This window comes from Microtus ochrogaster, chromosome 21 (genome assembly GCF_000317375.1).
Source record: "Microtus ochrogaster isolate Prairie Vole_2 chromosome 21, MicOch1.0, whole genome shotgun sequence".
NCBI lineage: Eukaryota > Metazoa > Chordata > Mammalia > Rodentia > Cricetidae > Microtus > Microtus ochrogaster.
In genome coordinates, this window is record NC_022022.1 from 31,610,720 (window position 1) to 31,616,591 (window position 5,872).

Genomic DNA, 5,872 nt, shown 5'->3' on the forward strand with positions numbered 1-5,872 from the left:
AAACAAGGACTTCTTGAATTTTGCATGCAAATGGATGGAAATAGAAAACACTATCCTGAGTGAGGTAAGCCAGACCCAAAAAGAGGAGCATGGGATGTACTCACTCATATTTGGTTTCTAGCCATAAACAAAGGACATCAAGCAGTGTCTTTTAAGCACAACATTTCATAAATTGTTCAGAAGATGGGCTGTTAAAGAGCTCAGTTATCATCAGGACCTCATATTTCTTCCAGCATTTTACTCCCTTTGAAAATATTCTCTTTTCAGGTTTGTTTCCTTAAAATCAAAATATCATTGTTCCAAATCTTGGTGGCATCCCTTCAAAGTCAAGCCCTAGGACAGGCAGAAGAAGAGAATCTTCTCTCTCTCTCTCTCTCTCTCTCTCTCTCTCTCTCTCTCTCTCTCTTTCTCTCTCTCTCTTTCTCTCTCTCTGAATTCTTAGTTTTATTTCAGGGTCCAGTAACCTAGTTGGGCCACCTTCTCAAAGCTTTTAAGGACAATAAAATGACAGTTTCTAGCATATTCAGCTCTTGAGGAAAACAACCCACCATCAGTGGTACACTTGAGATATCTTCTCAAGATATCCTTGTTAGATTAAAGAAAATCAATTTCTATTAAAAAAAAGTTTGAATTTGATTTCCCAGATGTACTAGAGAAGAACTGTGCCCTTTCATTGAATTTTAAAATTAGCTTGCATTTGGCTATAAGGCTGAAATTTCTGCACACATGGGGATTTCAACCACATGAATCAATGTGGCTTCACTTCGTGCAAGGTTCTAATATTATTTAATGTCACCTAAAGTTAGTCTTGGTGTCAAGCAACTTGAATTAGAAAGTATTTAGAGACCTGGAAAAGCATTATTCTGGAGTGAACACATAGGATGATTTCAGAGAATACTGTCATGTGCAGTTGAGTGGACAGGTTAAAGAATGTGCCTTTAATATATTATCCAGGATGCCAGAGAAAAATGATACAGAAGGCACAACCTACCCTCTTATTCAAAGACCAGGTTTTCTGGCCCGTGGTCTCCAGTACTTAAACCACCATCTCTATAGTCTTTGGCTACATTGAAGTAGAACTGAGAAATGTTAACTGGCATTCTTGGGTCTCAGCCAACTCATGTGGGTTACTCAGTTTCCACAGCTACATGGAGTGATATTTTGTTTGTGTTTTAATAAATAAAGCTTGCATAAAGAACAGAATCTTACCAGCCACACTAGTTAGCCATATAGGCTGGGCCGTAGCCATACTACTTAGCCATAGAGGCCAGGCAATGGGTGGTACATGCCTTTAATCCCAGCACTAGAGAGGACTATAAGGCAGGATGAGACAGGAACTCACTCTCTTTCAGTCTGAAGATTTCATAAAGGTAAGAGCTCTCTAGTGGCTTGGCTGCTTTGCTTTTCTGATCTTGGGGATGAATCCCAATATCTGTCTCTGGGTTTGTATTATTTGTACCACACGTTTGTCACGTAAACTGACTGACTGACTGACAAATCTTTGCCTCTGTACTTCCTTGTCTCCTACTGGCTTAGCCCCTCAGGAGATTCTTGTCTAACACGATGGAAAAGCACAGAGGATGCCTGTAGCCATCAGTCAACAGTGTCTCAGCTGAGTATCACTCCTGCAATGCACCCAGCTCCTTCAAGCCTGCTATACTGCTTCCTAGCCATTCTTCCAGCCAAACAAGCTGGAAATCTTCCTTTAGAGCCTGCCTGCCTACAGGTGACAAACCCTCCCTCGGAGCCTTGCAGGCTTAAAGCAATGCCAGGTCCTGGACCAAAACAAAATCTAAAGATCTCTAACCTGTGTCTCAGGGAAATCTCTCACTCCACTGAGTCTCTGGTCTTCTCTTCCCTTCAAAGAAAGGGTAAGAGCTTCTCTGGAGGGGAGTTTTGTCTTTGACATAATGCCCTACAAGAATCCTGAAGACAAGGAAATGCTTAGGTCTTGTTTACCGTCCAGAATTAAGGGATGGAGAAAAAGGCAGACATGAAAACACAAAAGAACAAAAACACCCCGTTCCGATCCCCACTGCTAGGCTTGCCAGAATTAGCGAATTAAAATACAGGAAGCCTGGTTACATTTGAATGTCAAACAAATCCTGACTGAATTTTCATCATAAATGCACTGCACAAAGAAGAGACGAGTTCACTCATCCATGTACAGGTAGAGATATGGGCGATATTCTCACATCTCAGCCCCCTCTTTAAAAAAAAACTACAAAAAGTACTACAGTCAACTAAGGAAAGCTGAGAATGGGAGGGGTTGATCTTCCTTAGGGAAAAGAATATTAATCGGTTGTTCAATGCCAAAAAGTCAACCCTGAAAATGTACATATGCGTCATATTATAGACTTACCAGGTTGTGTTTATCAGCATATATGCATATATATTTATCTTTATCTTTAAAAACGCCATGGATTTGAAGAAGAGTGGTAAGGAGTGTGAAGGAAGCTTTGGAAGTAAGAAAGGGAAGGGGGACATCCTGTAATTAAACTATAAAATCATAAATTATTTATAAAATAGAGATTTCACATTTGGTTTTCACTAAAGCTATATAAAAGATCTAAGCTTCCAGGGACAGATAAGCAAAGAACAAGGAGGACTCTGTTCTCTTTAGGGTCTGCAGTGGGGTTGGTCGTGGAGATGGATCACAGAAAATTAGCGGGGAGCAGAAAACAAAAGCCAACCAACCCAGGGGTTCTTTCCTCGGAGCAGAGGACACTGAGCAGCCGGGTGCTGAGAAGTTGCTTTCCCGCGCTGTTTCTCTGTTGTTGAGCACATCCTTTCTCCCTCTAGGCCCTGCTCTTTAGACTGTACCATGCAGACACATGGGGCTAGTACTGTGGCTCACTCTATAAAGTCTTAGGATCACTGAGATTGCTGTTTATCCTGCACCCATCGCCATTCAACTGTCCATGCCCCAGCCTTGCACATTACATTGTAAAAGACTGTCGAGCAACATGAATTTATGTTTCTATCTAAACCTTTTCAGGTAACCCATGTTCTCAGACTTAAACACTGAACGGTTTCAAAATCTATACCACCCAGATGCTGTTTGATGATTGTGTGGACAACTTAACTGCGTTAAATGTTCACTTGAGTCTTCTTGGACAGTTTGACACTGCTATGCATGCATCAACATTAAGTTCATCTGAGGCTGTATGATGGAGGCACGTGCCTTTAATCCCAGCCCTCGGGAGGCAGAGACAGGAGGATCTCTGTGAGTTCAAGGCCATCCTGGTCTACAAGAGCTAGCTCCAGGACAGGTTCCATGGATAATCCAGAGAAGGTGTCTGAGATGAGGGGAGCGTGCTTCTGCCTGATGAGAAAATGCTGCGGCTATAGAGCCAAGTCAGACAGAAGACAGTTGCCGAGAAGACAGTGGCCCCACAGTTACAGCTCTCAATCACTTAGGAAGGTTTTCATCCCATTTAGCTTTCGAAAAGGCCCGGCCCCGGTGCCCTCCATACCATTGGGTTCAGATGTGGGATTTACGCTTCTTTCTTCTAGGATCACCTGAACGTGTAACATTTCCCAGAAGGAAAAGCAGCACCTTTTGTCTAAAGAGCCAGCAGAAACAATTTTTGAAACGAAGCTGGGAGACATTTCCCTGGACCAGAAGCCAGCGATCACGTCACTGGTGATTATTATCCCATCTGTTGATGCGATTATGGAAATTCTGGCCTAGACTGTGAGTCGTGCACACACTTGGTGTCCCCCCCCACTTCCCAAAGGAGGAAGGGCTGCCAGTTATGCAAAGTGCTGGAAAGAGACGAAAGGAAAGCACTGACCTTGAAGTATGCTTGGGAGTTCATAGCCTTTTCCGAGGCAGGTAGTAAGAATGCGTTTATGCAGATTTATTCAGATGTCTTAGCTGAGCTCTATTTTTCTCAAGCTGGCCTCTGAACTCCATGGTGCGGCACCCGAGATGCTGATGATGTTTAGAGAGAACGGAACACAAAGGCAATGATAAGCGGAATTGAAAAACCTGAGTGTCATAGGCACTCAGCAACTTCAGCAACCACTGTTACATATCACAAGTAATTCTTGCCGAGAGAAAACAGTGGAGGAATTACATCCGCTGCTGTAAAGGTGAGGGGAGTTAGAAGACATGCTTCTAACCCCTGATTCATTTTAACAGAAGTGAAACTATCATGCTAGGTTGTCAAATTTCTCAAGGAGAACAGAAGGCCCAATGTCTTGGAGATGCTTCTAACTCTGAAAGTTCTGGCTCCTCGAGAATACAGTCTGGATCTCTGGGATACTCTTAACTGAACACTTTGGCTCTTTCAACGTCCGTTCTTCCTCCTCCTGTGTGCAGTAGTGAGAGGTGTGCAAACAGCAGGGCAGGGGATCTCACAGGCCTCTTTTAGGACACCAGACCATGAGATGCTATGGCATCTTCATGATCTGACATCTGCAGTGCACCAAAAGAAATAACTCCATGTGATGAGAAAAGACGGTGGACCTTCTGTGCATCAGAAGCTTTACACGGTAAGGTTCTCAACCTGTGGGTCGAGACCCCTTCAGGGGGTCACATATCAGGTATCCTGCACATCTGATATTTACAGTAGCAAAATTACAGTTATGAAGTAGCCATTTTGAAGTCATGACAAGAAGCGGAACTGTATTAAAGAGCTGTAGCATCACAAAGGTTGGGAACCGCTGCTTATCCTGTCTCTAAACGTGAATGACTCATGTCGAGCTGGGAGAATCTTAAATAGGGTCCAGTCATCTGTAAAAGCTATTGATTACTACACATTTTCTTCCTGACTCCTAACACAAGCTCCTCCCACCTCCCTAGCAAAATGAGCTTGAGGTCAGAGAGCTGTCCAAGGAACTGCAGGGCAGACACCAGTGTGTATTGTGTCAGGGGCACAAACACTCGGGTCTCAAACAACCTGCAAACCAGGCTGAAGGTCTCAGTGTATTATCTTTGTCGGCTCAAGAGGGATAGGAGGAATAATTCACTTGCTGATCTCCTTCAACCAGTCTCCGTTTCTTTGGTTGTACCTTATAAATCCTTACCCTGACCCAGGTTTGACATGTTAAAAAGACCACGGTGATCCGAGGCCTACATAAAGTCACAGTAGCTTCCCCAGTGGGTTGTTAATAGTCCCCAAAGCCAAGAACAGCAAACCAAAAATGGAACATGAATAGAATTCTTATCAGCTGCTCCGATATTTCTGAGACAGATGTGTTTTTCTGTGGGCTATCTTTGAGATTTGGAAATATTGATGAATATTTGATAAACATAAGGGGATAATGTTACTGATTTCTGTTCAATGTCTTCTTAGGTTTTTTTCTAAGTAATTGCTACTAAATATTATATAGTATGTCATCTCTATTTCCTGGGTAAAGATGTAACTGGCTGTCTAACTGCTCTGGTTAGTGATGAGACCATAGTGTGGGTACATCCATCTCTCCAGAGAGGGTTAGGCTGCTCTCTCACCCCTTCGGTTCTCAGTATTTATTGACCTCTGTCTATACCTCGGGACTATGTTCTCCTGGGACACCCTGATTTTTGTAAACTTAGGTTGTTCTATCTTGGAGCTTGTTGTTCTGCCTTGACCTTGTCTCCTGTTCTGTGCTGGTTCATCCCAAGAAACTGCCTTCCACCTCACTCCTCTCTCTGCTTTTCAACTTCTGGATTTGTTTTTGACATGATTTTCATTTATTTTTTTTTTAAATTCCATGCACATGTAGACACTTCCTTTTGGTCTTATCCCTCCTTCCTGCCCTCCAACTCCTCCCAGACTCTCCTCCTTTCCCTACTTCATGCTGCCGCCTTCTTCTTCTTCTTCTTCTTCTTCTTCTTCTTCTTCTTCTTCTTCTTCTTCTTCTTCTTCTTCTTCTTCCTCCTCCT